Genomic DNA, 15,971 nt, shown 5'->3' on the forward strand with positions numbered 1-15,971 from the left:
CCTCTTGTACACACCAACTGAGCTTAAAGGGCCCTCTGATGCTGACAACATTGGCACTTATTTCATAGATCTGGACCTAAAAAAACATGTCTACTGGTAAAATAAAGGATACCATAGTGATTTTAGTAGACTTAGTTTCAGCACGTTTTGGAACACCCAGTTTTACATCCAAAATATGGGCGGCCGTGCATCAACTTGCTGAGATCACCGACAGAAGACCGCAGGCAATTTCATATTGGATACAGTAGTACGTGTCAGGTTCAAACACTGATGACATCTATCGTATTTTTCGGAATATAAGTCGCTCCGGAGTATAAGTCGCACCGGCCAAAAATGCATAATAAAAAAGGAAAAAAACATATATAAGTCGCACTGGAGTATAAGTCGCATTTTTGGGGGAAATGTATTTGATAAAAGCCAACACCAAGAATAGACATTTGAAAGGCAATTTAAAATAAATAAAGAATAGTGAACAACAGGCTGAATAAGTGTACGTTATATGAGGCATAAATAAACGTGAGAACGTGCCTGGTATGTTAACGTAACATATTATGGTAAGAGTCATTCAAATAACTATAACATATAGCTCATGCTATACATTTACCAAACAATCTGTCACTCCTAATCGTTAAATCCCATGAAATCTTATACATCTAGTCTCTTACGTGAATGAGCTAAATAATATTATTGGATATTTTACGATAATGTGTTAATAATTTCACACATAAGTCGCTCCTGAGTATAAGTCGCACCCCAAAACGAAAAAAACTGCGACTTATAGTCCGAAAAATACGGTATTAAACAAGACAAGAAGCAAGGAATCAAACAGAGACATAATTAAATTTGGCTCAATGAGGAGAAACGCGTACACCTGTACCCTTGTGCAGTGTTCAACGCTCTGACGAAATATTGTACGCCTCCTCTTTTATTTGGACTTTTCCTGATTACACGGCAACAGCTGTTTCTAAGGGAGGGGGGTCGTAAACAGCCATCGCCTTTGTTACAAAACAGTTAAAAGAAAAGGTCGTAAAACAGTTCAAAGAAGAGGTCGTAAAACAGTTCAAAGAAGAGGTCGTAAAACAGTTCAAAGAAAAGGTCGCCTAGAGGGTAGTCTGGTCCTGCTTCCTCTCCACTTTGTAGTTCTTGGGTCAAGACAAAATCTTTCTGTGGATTACAATACATCAAAGAAACGCAACACTTTCATGTTGCTTCCCATCCTACACAGTGGAGTTTTACAAGCCTTCTTCTTGGTAGGACCAAAGACAGATCTTGTCCTCTCACCGGGAACTCATGGCAACACAAAGTTTTGTGATAACTTAGATACAATTATTCTGACAGTACGTGTTTTAGTAGCATCTTCATTCCGAATTGTTTATATTTTGTGCTGTATTTAAAGGAATGAGCAAATCTGTCTGCCAGATGCACTGTTGCAGGCTGTAACTGCACAACTAAAGCAAGGGTTCATTCAGCCTGCATGCCTTTCCGAATGATGGGAACATCATCCGACACTTATTTGAATAAACTGGATACTGCATATCATTGCGCCTTACGTTTTATTACTGGTTGTGGCAATCTTGTCCACCATTGCACTTTATATGCAAAGGCAAACTGTTCATCTCTATCAGTACGCAGATTTTCTGCATGGTTGTGTTTTATATATAAATCACTTCTTGGTCTGGTTCCCCCTTATGTGTTCTTTTATGTGTAGAGACCCCAGTCGCTCCAGCTTAAGGTGGCAGGACATACTTAAAATGTTTGTTCCTAGAGCCAACACAAATCTTGAAAAGAAAAGCTTTCAAATATGCTGCTCCGTGGTCATGGAATAACTTAGAGAAGAATCTGAGGTTACCTGAGCTGATCACTTTGGGGGAATTTCAGGGCATTTAAAAGGATCAAGAAACTGTTCCTATTGGGCATTGTACTTGTTTTTAAGTTGTTTTTACTTAAACATTTTATACATTGTTTTGACCAAGCACATGTTTTTATGTTAATATATGTAAGTACCGTATTTGTCGGACCATAAGGCGCACTTAAAGGGGAACATTATCACCAGACCTATGTAAGCGTCAATATATACCTTGATGTTGCAGAAAAAAGACCATATATTTTTTTAACCGATTTCCTAACTCTAAATGGGTGAATTTTGGCGACTTAAACACCTTTCTAATATTCGCTCTCGGAGCGATGACGTCACGTTTGACGTCACATCAGGAAGCAATCCGCCATTTTCTCAAACACCGAGTCAAATCAGCTCTGTTATTTTCCGTTTTTTCGACTGTTTTCCGTACCTTGGAGACATCATGCCTCGTCGGTGTGTTGTCGGAGGGTGTAACAACACGAACAGGGACGGGATTCAAGTTGCACCAGTGGCCCAAAGATGCGAAAGTGGCAAGAAATTGGACGTTTGTTCCGCACACTTTACCGACGAAAGCTATGCTACGACAGAGATGGCAAGAATGTGTGGATATCCTGCGACACTCAAAGCAGATGCATTTTCAACGATAAAGTCAAAGAAATCTGCCGCCAGACCACCATTGAATCTGCCGGAGTGTGTGAGCAATTCAGGGACAAAGGACCTCGCTAGCACGGCAAGCAATGGCGGCAGTTTGTTCCCGCAGACGAGCGAGCTATCGACCCTAGCTTCCCTGGCCTGCTGACATCAACTCCAAAACTGGACAGATCAGCTTTCAGGAAAAGAGCGCGGATGAGGGTATGTCTACAGAATATATTAATTGATGAAAATTGGGCTGTCTGCACTCTCAAAGTGCATGTTGTTGCCAAATGTATTTCATATGCTGTAAACCTAGTTCATAGTTGTTAGTTTCCTTTAATGCCAAACAAACACATACCAATCGTTGGTTAGAAGGCGGTCGCCGAATTCGTCCTCGCTTTCTCCCGTGTCGCTGGCTGTCGTGTCGTTTTCATCGGTTTCGCTTGCATACGGTTCAAACCGATATGGCTCAATAGCTTCAGTTTCTTCTTCAATTTCATTTTCGCTACCTGCCTCCACACTACAACCATCCGTTTCAATACATTTGTAATCTGTTGAATCGCTTAAGCCGCTGAAATCCGAGTCTGAATCCGAGCTAATGTCGCTATAGCTTGCAGTTCTTTCCGCCATGTTTGTTTGTGTTGATTTCACTATGTGACGTCACAGGAAAATGGACGGGTGGTTAAAATCAGGCACTTTGAAGCTTTTTTTAGGGATATTGCGTGATGGGTAAAATTTTGAAAAAAACTTCGAAAAATATAATAAGCCACTGGGAACTGATTTTTAATGGTTTTAACAATTCTGAAATTGTGATAATGTTCCCCTTTAAAATCCTTTCATTTTCTCAACACTCGACAGTGCGCCTTATAACCCGGTGCGCCTAATGTACAGAATAATTTTGGTTGTGCTTACCGACCGGAGATATCTTATTTGGTACATGGTGAAAGTATAAATGTGACCAGTAGATGGCAGTCACACATAAGAGATACGTGTAGACTGCAATATGACGGCAGTCACACATAAGAGATATGCGTAGACAGCAATATGACGGCAGTCACACATAAGAGATACGTGTAGACTGCAATATGACGGCAGTCACACATAAGAGATACGTGTAGACTGCTATATGACTCAAGTAAACAACACCAAAGGTTGATATGTTCCATTGAAAACACAAGTACAACAAAGATGACGGAGAAAAGACGCTGCCGAAGGTGAGCCACGCAAATAAGACCGCCCACAAAACGGCGCTTCCTGAAACGACTGTCAGAAAGCGGCTTGAAGATGATCTGTAAAACATCATCTATGCAACATTTTGACCAAAGAACCACCATTACATGTTATGTACACCACAAGGAAGTGTTTTACCAGAAGGTAAGAAAAGTATATATATTGCGAAACAAATGTCAGATATGTCTTACCTTATACACACACCATAATAATACTCGTATGTTGAAGCACAGTACAATCCATCAAGCGGTGTTGCTTCATAGCTTACCAAAGTCGTACTAAAACATTTTTATTGATTTTTGAGCACCGTGTGTAATGTTCTATATTTTCAATGGAACTTATAACATGTTGGTGTTGTTTACTTGTGTCATATTGCCATCACAGTGCAGTCTACACGTATCTCTTATGTTTGACTGCCATCTACTGGTCACACTTATTAAAATTGCTTTGAGGTTGGTAAGCCAAACCAGAATTATTCCGTACATTAGGCGCATTGTCGAGTTTTGAGAGAAAAAAAAGGGTTTTAAGTGCACTTCATAGTCCGGAAAATACGGTACTTGTTAGGGGTGTGGGAAAATATCGATTCGAATTCGAATCGCGATTCTCACATTGTGCGATTCAGAATCGATTCTCATTTTAAAAAAATCGATTTTTATTTTTTTCATTTTTATTTTTTTAATTAATCAATCCAACAAAACAATACACAGCAATACCATAACAATGCAATCCAATTCCAAAACCAAACCCGACGCAGCAACACTCAGACTGCAATAAACAGCAATTGAGAAGTGAAGTGAAGTGAATTATATTTATATAGCGCTTTTCTCTAGTGACTCAAAGCGCTTTACATAGTGAAACCCAATATCTAAGTTACATTTAAACCAGTGTGGGTGGCACTGGGAGCAGGTGGGTAAAGTGTCTTGCCCAAGCACACAACGGCAGTGACTAGGATGGTGGAAGCGGGAATCAAACATGGAACCCTCAAGTTGCTGGCACGGCCACTCTACCAAACGAGCTATGCCGAGACACAAACACGACACAGAACAAACCAAAAGTGAATATTATCAACAACAGTATCAATATTAGTTACAATTTCAACATAGCAGTGATTAAAAATCCCTCATTGACATTATCATTAGACATTTATAAAAAAAAGAACAATAGTGTCACAGTGGCTTACACTTGCATCGCATCTCATAAGCTTGACAACACACTGTGTCCAATATTTTCACAAAGATAAAATAAGTCATATTTTTGGTTCATTTAATAGTTAAAACATCCATCCATCCATCCATCTTCCTCCGCTTATCCGAGGTCGGGTCGCGGGGGCAGCAGCCTAAGCAGGGAAGCCCAGACTTCCCTCTCCCCAGCCACTTCGTCCAGCTCTTCCTGTGGGACCCCGAGGCGTTCCCAGGCCAGCCTGGAGACATAGTCTTCCCAACGTGTCCTGGGTCTTCCCCGCGGCCTCCTACCGGTCGGACGTGCCCTAAACATCTCCCTAGGGAGGCGCTCGGGTGGCATCCTGACCAGATGCCCGAACCACCTCATCTGGCTCCTCTCGATGTGGAGGAGCAGCGGCTTTACTTTGAGCTCCCCCCGGATGGCAGAGCTTCTCACCCTATCTCTAAGGGAGAGCCCCGCCACCCGGCGGAGGAAACTCATTTCGGCCGCTTGTACCCGTGATCTTGTCCTTTCGGTCATAACCCAAAGCTCATGACCATAGGTGAGGATGGGAACGTAGATCGACCGTTAAATTGAGAGCTTTGCCTTCCGGCTCAGCTCCTTCTTCACCACAACGGATCGATACAGCGTCCGCATTACTGAAGACGCCGCACCGATCCGCCTGTCGATCTCACGATCCACTCTTCCCTCACTCGTGAACAAGACTCCGAGGTACTTGAACTCCTCCACTTGGGGCAAGATCTCCTCCCCAACCCGGAGATGGCACTCCACCCTTTTCCGGGCGAGAACCATGGACTCGGACTTGGAGGTGCTGATTCTCATCCCAGTCGCTTCACACTCGGCTGCGAACCGATCCAGCGAGAGCTGAAGATCCTGGCCAGATGAAGCCATCAGGACCACATCATCTGCAAAAAGCAGAGACCTAATCCTGCAGCCACCAAACCAGATCTCCTCAACACCTTGACTGCGCCTAGAAATTCTGTCTATAAAAGTTATGAACAGAATCGGTGACAAAGGGCAGCCTTGGCGGAGTCCAACCCTCACTGGAAACGTGTCCGACTTACTGCCGGCAATGCGGACCAAGCTCTGGCACTGAGCATACAGGGAGCGGACTGCCACAATCAGACAGTCCAAAAACCTATACTCCCTGAGCATTCCCCACAGGACTTCCCGAGGGACACGGTCGAATGCCTTTTCCAAGTCCACAAAACACATGTAGACTGGTTGGGCAAACTCCCATGCACCCTCAAGGACCCTGCCGAGAGTATAGAGCTGGTCCACAGTTCCACGACCAGGACGAAAACCACACTGTTCCTCCTGAATCCGAGGTTCGACTATCCGCCATAGCCTCCTTTCCAGTACACCCGAATAGACCTTACCGTGAAGGCTGAGGAGTGTGATCCCACGATAGTTAGAACACACCCTCCGGTTCCCCTTCTTAAAGAGAGGAACCACCACCCCGGTCTGCCAATCCAGAGGTACCGCCCCCGATGTCCACGCGATGCTGCAGAGTCTTGTCAACCAAGACAGCCCCACAGCATCCAGAGCCTTAAGGAACTCCGGGCGGATCTCATCCAGTTAAAACAAATGTACATTATTGCAATCAGTTGATAAAACATTGTCCTTTACAATTATAAAAGCTTTTTACAAAAATCTACTACTCTGCTTGCATGTCAACAGACTGGGGTACATCCTGCTGAAATCCTATGTATTGAATGAATAGAGAATCATTTTGAATCGGAAAAATATCGTTTTTGAATCGAGAATCGCGTTGAATCGGAAAAAAATCGATTTTGAATCTAATCGTGACCCCAAGAATTGATATTGAATCGAATCGTGGGACACCCAAAGATTCGCAGCCCTAGTACCATACCATACTTGCCAACCTTGAGACCTCCAATTTCGGGAGGTGGGGGGTGGTTGCGGGGGGCGTGGTTGGGGCGGGGGCGTGGTTGAGGGCGTGGTTAAGAGGGGAGGAGTATATTTACAGCTAGAATTCACCAAGTCAAGTATTTCATATATATATATATATATATATATATATATATATATATATATATATATATATATATATATATATATCCCTGCGACCCCGAAGGGAATAAGCGGTAGAAAATGGATGGATGGATGGATATATATATATATATATATATATATATATATATATATATATATAAGAAATAATTGACTTTCAGTGAATTCTAGCTATATATATATATATATATATATATATATATATATATATATATATATATATAAAAGAAATACTTGAATTTCAGTGTTCATTTATCTACACATATACACACACATAACACTCATCTACTCATTGTTGAGTTAAGGGTTGAATTGTCCATCCTTGTTCTATTCTCTGTCACTATCTTTCTAACCATGCTGAACACCCTCTCTGATGATGCATTGCTGTGTGGCACGCACAAAAGTGCTTTCATCAAATGCACTAGATGGCAGTATTGTCCTGTTTAAGAGTGTCACAACATTGCTGTTTACGGCAGACGGACTGCTTTACTGTAGACGTTCTTTATATTTTGGGAAAGCGGACTCAGGTCCGCATGGAGATGGAGGGGGCGTGGCCTCCAGCGCCGCCTGAATTTCGGGAGAAAATTTGTCCCGGGAGGTTTTCGGGAGAGGCGCTGAATTTCGGGAGTCTCCCGGAAAATCCGGGAGGGTTGGCAAGTATGACTTATACTGAGCCGTGCCATCCAGCCAGCCAGGATTGTAGCCGTTTTCCGTTGTTCGCTTTTATCGTGAAAAAGCATCCGCCCCACGCTGAGATGAGTACCGTGCGGTGAAAGAGCGCCATCACGCCCAACATTGTCCGTTTTCCTCAAAATCTCCTCTTCCTCTTCCTGTTTCCGCCCTTGCTGTAAGGACTTTGATGAGATGGCGTGCAGGGAGCGCTAATGAAAGGCGTGAGCGGGGCTGAAATGTCAACTCAAATGTTAAGTCAACACGATGGTCCGCCTGACCCGTGTTGATGAATTATGAATAGCAGCCCACCTGAATAGCGATGGCCAAACGTGTGCATCAAACTCGCTCCCGGTTTTAATTGGTGCTCTTTATTCACAACACATCTGAAGCCTGGTAGAGAATGAAATATTCAATGAATCTCTGGTCTTTAAGGCAATATTCGTGCCCACGCTGACCTTCGATCAAACCACGCCAGCGCTTCATTTCCTGTCTACCCTACTGCCCCCTCCTTTTATTTCCGTCACCGTATGAAATGGAACGGAGGCCCGACCCTCCGATATTAGAAATAATGCAAAGCGAACGCACAGCTCGGTTTCTGTTCTCCGCCTGACGTCGACGCCGACACAATATGGCGGGGACGGTGAAGCTTTTGTTGTTGTTGAAGTCGCTACAGCGGGTTGTGGAGCGGCATAGTGTCGTAGGTGGAATCTGGAAGCGAAAGTGACGCCCACATGCCGAGGCCACCTGGGTAATCCCGGCTGACCTTTGCCTTACGTGTGACTGTGCATAAATGACGTGGCCTCCTAATGAACTCATCACAACCCCTGCTGCATTCTGGGCTCAACCTACTGCTGGGAGCCCGCACAGCATGCCTTATAGCATTCATGGAAGGAGACGGCATTTCTGTATAGCATTAAAGCTACACTAAACGGCATTCTTATTCTGACATTATAACATTATTATCAGGGCTGTCGATGCTAACACTTTAACTCATGCGATTAATCAATATCGTATTAAAGGGGAACATTATCACCAGACCTATGTAAGCGTCAATATATACCTTGATGTTGCAGAAAAAAGACCATATATTTTTTTAACCGATTTCCGAACTCTAAATGGGTGAATTTTGGCGAATTAAACGCCTTTCTATTATTCATCGGGAAGCAATCCGCCATTTTCTCACTTTCGTCGGTGTGTTGTCGGAGGGTGTAACAACACGAACAGGGACGGATTCAAGCTGCACCAGTGGCCCAAAGATGCAAAAGTGGCAAGAAATTGGACGAAATTTGTTCAAAATACGAGGCTGCGGGGAAAGCCGACGAAATGGTCAGTCGTTTGTTCCGCACACTTTACCGACGAAAGCTATGCTACGACAGAGATGGCAAGAATGTGTGGATATCCTGCGACACTCAAAACAGATGCTGACATCAACTCCAAAACTGGACAGATCAGCCTTCAGGAAAAGAGAGCGGATGAGGGTATGTCTACAGAATATATTAATTGATGAAAACTTTATTCATTACTCGCGGTTTTACGTAAATTATTATACATAAACTGTGTTAACCAATAATTTACCGTATTTTCCGCACTATAAGGCGCACCTAAAAACCACACATTTTCTCAAAAGCTGACAGTGCGCCTTATAACCCGGTGCGCTTTATATATGGATAAATATTAAGATTCATTTTCATAAAGTTTAGGTCTCGCAACTACGGTAAACAGCCGCCATCTTTTTTCCCCGTAGAAGAAGCGCGCGGTGCATGCTGGGATATGTGACGTTTCATTTCCATTTGTGTGTTTATGTAAAGACCCCAAAATGGCTCCTATTAAGTGTGTTGTCTGTCTAATTATAAATAATGCAGACGAGGCGTGTTAACTGAGTTCTCAACGTTTTCTCACAGCGTGCTCATAACCACATTCGAACTCCCAGCATACAACAACGCTTCTCAGGGCTACCGCGCATGCTCGTAACTATCGTTGCATGCTGGGTAGTGTAGTTGTTATATTTGCTAGCTCATAACAGCACATTGAGAGACACGCTTACGCGCTTAATTCAATACTCGCCGTCATTCCGGGTGGATTGACAAAAGACCTCCAGCCGCTAGATATTGGTGTCAACAGGGCATTCGAAGCTAGACTGCTAACTGCGTGGGAACAATGGAAGACAGAAGGCGAACACACCTTCACTAAGACGAGGAGGCAGCGCCAGACGACGCCAACATCTGCCAGTGGATCGTAAATTTGCCCAACTTTTCACTTCGGACACCGAAGACGAAGGATTTACGAATGAAGAATAACTTCAGAAAGTGAGCGCTATGTTTATTTTGTGTGTTGTGACATTAACGTTCGAGCAACATTATGTTGCTATTGCTCTGCACTATTTTGAATTTTACTATGTTTGTGATTGCACATTTGCGTACATTTTGGGAGTGAACAGAGTTGTTAGAACGCTGGTTTTTAATATATTATTAAAGTTTGACTGACCTATCTGACTGTTTTTTTGACATTCCCTTTAGCGCAGCGTAGGCGCGGCTTATAGTCCGGGGCGGCTTATTGGTGGACAAAGTTATGAAATATGTAATTCATTGAAGGTGCGGCTAATAATCCGGTGCGCCTTATAGTGCGGAAAATACGGTAGCTTAAAGCCCTGAAATGGGCTGTCTGCACTCTCAAAGTGCATGTTGTTGCCAAATGTATTTCATATGCTGAAAACCTAGTTCATAGTTGTTAGTTTCCTTTAATGCCAAACAAACCAATCGTTGGTTAGAAGGCGATCGCCGAATTCGTCCTCGCTTTCTCCCGTGTTGCTGGCTGTCGTGTCGTTTTCGACGGTTTCGCTTGCATACGGTTCAAACCGATATGGCTCAATAGCTTCAGTTTCTTCTTCAATTTAGTTTTCGCTACCTGCCTCCACACTACAACCATCCGTTTCAATACATGCGTAATCTGTTGAATCGCTTAAGCCGCTGAAATCAGAGTCTGAATCCGAGCTAATGTCGCTATATTTTGTATTGGCATCACTGTGTGACGTCACAGGAAAATGGACGGGTGTATATAACGATGGTTAAAATCAGGCACTTTGAAGCTTTTTTTAGGGATATTGCGTGATGGGTAAAATTTTGAAAAAAACTTCGAAAAATAAAATAAGCCACTGGAAACTGATTTTTAATGGTTTTAACCCTTCTGAAAGTGTGATAATGTTCCCCTTTAATCACGTATAGGTAGGGAGGATACTCGAAACTGATTTTTCCCGGTTGTTTGATAAGAAAAGAACCGAGTCCTCGGACTCTAATCCCTTTTTGAGAACCGGTACCCGTTATCGAGACCACTATAGTAAAGAAAAAGAGTTGGTCCTTTATTCGAATTCCTCGGAACGAATCCCGTCTCGACCAGAAATGCCCCGTGGGACATCACAAGAAATGACGTCACGTAGCTCAGTCATTAGGTGCAGATAGCGAAAGCAGGAAAAAATGGACCGGAAAAAGCGCTCCAAGGTGTAATAAAGTTCAAAACAAAAGGTATAATCCAATGAATAACTTTACTGAGAGATTTGAGCAGGGTACAAACACATGACGAACATTTTTACAACCAACCGGAAACATAGCAACCAGGCTAGCAACGCACCTCCTTTACGGCAGCTGTCGCAACGTTCTTAAAGCAACCGCAGCACATACATATATATACAACATATCTCCCTTTTTTAACTTTTGTTTTTCTTTCCTTGTAAACAAAACAAAATCACACTGTATATGTGTTGTCTGTCTAATTGTAAATAATGCAGACGAGGCGTGTTGGCTGAGTTCTTGACGTTTACTTTCACAGCGTGCTCATAACCTCATTCTTAGCTGCCGGGTGGCGACATGCAACAACACTTTTCGGGGCTACCGCGCATGCTCGTCACTCCAGTTGCATGCTGGGTAGTGTAGTTGTTATATTCCCTAGCTCAGTGGTTGTCAACCTTTTTTCAGTGATGTACCCCCTGTGAAAATGTTTTTAATTCAAGTACCCCCTAATCAGAGCAAAGCATTTTTGGTTGAAAAAAAGAGATAAAGAAGAAAAATACAGCACTATGTCATCAGTTTCTGATTTATTAAATTGTATAACAGTGCAAAATATTGCTCATTTGTAGTGGCCTTTCTTGAACTATTTGGGAAAAAAAGATATAAAAATAACTAAAAACTTGTTGAAAAATAAACAAGTGATTCAATTATAAATAAATATTTCTACACATAGAAGTAATCATCAACTTAAAGTGCCCTCTTTGGGGATTGTAATAGAGATCCATCTGGATTCATGAACTTCATTCTAAACATTTCTTCACAAAAAAATACATCTTTAACATCAATATTTATGGAACATGTCCACAAAAAATCTAGCTGTCAACACTGAATATTGCATGGTTGCATTTCTTTTCACAGTTCTTTTTGACAGACATTTTAGTGAGGGTCAAACCATCACGGCATAGGGGAAACTCTGGGTTTATGGTAATGAATGGAATAGCCTACTTGATTTGATGTTCAGTTTATGAACTTACATTCATATTTTGTTGAAGTATTATTCAATAAATATATTTATAAAGGATTTTTTGAATTGTTGCTATTTTTAGAATATTTAAAAAAAATCTCACGTACCCCTTGGCATACCTTCAAGTACCCCCAGGGGTACGCGTACCCCCATTTGAGAACCACTGCCCTAGCTCATAACATCACATCTTTCCCCGTATAAAGAAATAATGTTAACTCAATAAAGTGTATTTCTTTTTTTAGCTTTAACTTTTCATTTTTTAGCATTGTAACCACATTTGCAAACAACTTTTCTCTTCATAGAATTTTCTTTCAATAAAGAAATAAAGTGCAAAAATGTCAAAGCATCATAACAAACAGTTACGTCAAATAGCAGCAGAAGTGCACTTTTTGGAGAGCTGTATTATTTTCAGTTTTGTGCCCAACGGACTGATTTTATTTAAAACTATTATTATTTATACACCTACAGTGATCACAGAGACAGGTTGTTTTTGTGTTACTGTATATATTTGTTTTTCTGAAAAATCCCACTTAATATACTTTGCAACAGTCAATATTTATTTATTTTATTTAATTTTTTTAGGGGGGTAACAGTCAATATTTATTTATTTATTAGATTTTATTTTTTTCTTATAAAATAAAAGTGAGCTTTTGTTAATCCAAATAATGAGTTTTTTTCCATATACAGCAACCTATCTGGACTCGATAAGAGAATCGATAAGGAATCGGTTCGATAAGAGGATTCGATAATAGGCTCAAACTCAATAATTTCTTATCAAACATCATCCCTACGTATAGATGCAAATTAATCGCTCATTTTATTTGAAACATACATACTCGTTTACCTGAAAGGCAGAGCAGGTCAGTATTCAGGTCAATGCACACTGCGGTGCAAAAATTAGGGAGGCAACTCAGAGACTGGTCGGGTCGCTGGAAAATGTCACTTCTAAAGACACTTTAGATATAACTGTTTGGAGTTAATAAATGTAGTAAAACAATTTTTTTTATTCCTGTTTGACATTTTGACAATAAAATTACATTTTTGGCCAAACAATTTTCATATCTACAGGGCTGTACGCTTCCCTTTCTCACTTGTGCTATTAAATGAAAAAAATTAGAAACACAGACATTCTTTTTGTGGCACAGAAAATAATTAGTAGCAATATGAAATGTATCAAATATCACAATTTCATTGTCAATCAATCAATCAATCAATCAATCAAAGTTAATTTATATAACCCTTAATCACAAGTGTCTTAAAGGACTGCACAAGCCACAAAGACATCCTTGGCTCAGATCCCACATGTACAAACCCCGTTTCCATACTAGTTGGGAAATTGTGTTAGATGTAAATATAAACAGAATACAATGATTTGTAAATCCTTTTCAACCCATATTCAATTGAATGCACTACAAAGACAAGATATTTGATGTTCAAACTCATAAACTTTATTTTTTTTTGCAAATAATAGTTAACTTAGAATTTCATGGCTGCAACACGTGCCAAAGTAGTTACAATGTTACATCACCTTTTCTTTTAACAACACTCAATAAACGATTGGGAACTGAGGAAACTAATTGTTGAAGCTTTGAAAGTGGAAATCTTTCCCATTCTTGTTTTATGTAGAGCTTCAGTCGTTCAACAGTCCGGGGTCTCCGCTGTCGTATTTTACGCTTCATAATGCGCCACACATTTTCGATGGGAGACAGGTCTGGACTGCAGGCAGTCCAGGAAAGTACCCGCACTCTTTTTTTACGAAGCCATGCTGTTGTAACACATGCTGAATGTGGCTTGGCATTGTCTTGCTGAAATAAGCAGGGGCGTCCATGAAAAAGACGGCGCTTAGATGGCAGCATATGCTATTCCAAAACCTGTAAGTACCTTTCAGCATTAATGGTGCCTTCACAGATGTGTAAGTTACCCATGCCTTGGGCCCTAATGCACCCCCATACCATCACAGATGCTGGCTTTTGAACTTTGCGTCGATAACAGTCTGGATGGTTCGCTTCCCCTTTGGTCCGGATGACACGATGTCGAATATTTCCAAAAACAATTTGAAATGTGGACTCGTCAGACCACAGAACACTTTTCCACTTTGCATGAGTCCATCTTAGATGATCTCGGGCCCAGAAAAGCCGGCGGCGTTTCTGGATGTTGTTGATAAATGGCTTTCGCTTTGCATAGTAGAGCTTTAACTTGCACTTACAGATGTAGCGACTAACTGTATTTAGTGACAGTGGTTTTCTGAAGTGTTTATGAGCCCATGTGGTGATATCCTTTAGAGATTAATGTCGGTTTTTGATACAGTGCCGTCTGAGGGATCGAAGGTCACGGTCATTCAATGTTGGTTTCCGGCCATGCCGCTTACGTGGAGTGATTTCTCCCGATTCTCTGAACCTTTTGATGATATTATGGACCGTAGATGTTGAAATCCCTAAATTTCTTGCAATTGCACTTTGAGAAACGTTGTATACGGTGCTGATCTTTTTTAAAGTTACAGTGGTACCTCAACTTACAAGCTCAGTTGGTTCTATGACCAAGCTCGTAACTAGTAGCGCTACCCATTGAAATTAATTAAGTTGGGTGCTTGCCCCGGCCCACCCGTAAGTAGCACAATTTTAACATGTTATATATATATATATATATATATATATATATATATATATATATATGGCGTGTAAAAAGAAAACAAAATGTTTAAAAATCAATACAACGGCACGTACTACAAACCGTTTTATGAAATAATGTAATAGTATTGTACAGCATTTACATTGGGGAGTCTCCTTTGGACTGCTTCTCTATTGTGTAACAGTAGGAAATGTTTCTCATTGTTTATGTTGCACACGTACGTCTTTGAGTGGCCCACGAGTGACTGGAAAGACCAGACTTGACAGCAACAGACATGTACGGTATGTCTATATAAGACCCAGTGAGCAAGGCTAATGCTTGATCGTCCGTTTTGTAGAGTCAGGAGAAAAGAACAAATAACGTCGCACACACCATTTGACAGTTTCTCAATATTTTCATAGATTAATGGTCGCTGTGTGGATGTTGTTTTAGTGAAGCAGACTGATGGTGCTGCGGTTGGGTTGCCTGGCCGAGTCTGCTACACGGTAGGACATGTTTTTAATGGTTTGTTTTTCGGATTTGGTGGGTGTCGTGCTTTGCACTCTTGTTCTCATTACTGAGGGTAGGAGGAAAGGATTGTGTCGACCTCTGGCTGTGGGCTTTGAACGATTACCACCAGCGACAGGGATGCGCATATCTCAAATTAATGTTTACCACTTAAGCAGGCATGTCAAACTGGTTTTCATTGAGGGCCACATCGCAGTTATGGTTGCCTTCAGAGAGCCGTTTTTAACAGTGAATAATATACAGTATGAATATAAATGTGTATATATAAAACAGTATGAATATAAATGTGTATATATAAAACGGGCATAATTGTTAGTCTTTTTTTATGTACGCTGTACAAAACCAAATCTTTAGATTAGGGCTGCAACAACTAATCGATTAAATTGATTAAAATCGATTATAAAAATAGTTGGCGATTAATTTAGTCATCGATTCGTTGGATCTATGTTATGCAGATGCGCAGAGGCAATTTTATTATTATTATTATTTTTTTATTTTTTAATGTTTTTATTTTTATTTTTAATAAACCTTTATCTATAAACTGCAACATGTACAAACAGCTGAGAAACAATAATCAAAATAAATATGGTGCCAGTATGCTGTTTTTTTCTTCAATAAAATACTTGTAAGGATAGAAATGAAGTTTGTCTCTTTTATCCGATTATTAATCGATTAATCGAAGTAATAATCGACAGATTAATCG

The 15,971-nt window shown here is 41.0% G+C and overlaps 1 protein-coding gene across 3 annotated transcripts in view; it reads left to right on the forward strand.

Moving 5' to 3' along the window:
• The window catches only part of ptprn2 (protein tyrosine phosphatase receptor type N2), a 439,783-nt gene that overhangs the window by 120,759 nt on the left and 303,053 nt on the right, over positions 1-15,971 (forward strand). The gene's annotated exons all lie outside the window — the stretch shown is intronic.

This window comes from Nerophis lumbriciformis, linkage group LG07, assembly GCF_033978685.3.
Source record: "Nerophis lumbriciformis linkage group LG07, RoL_Nlum_v2.1, whole genome shotgun sequence".
In the NCBI taxonomy this organism is placed as follows: Eukaryota; Metazoa; Chordata; class Actinopteri; order Syngnathiformes; family Syngnathidae; genus Nerophis; species Nerophis lumbriciformis.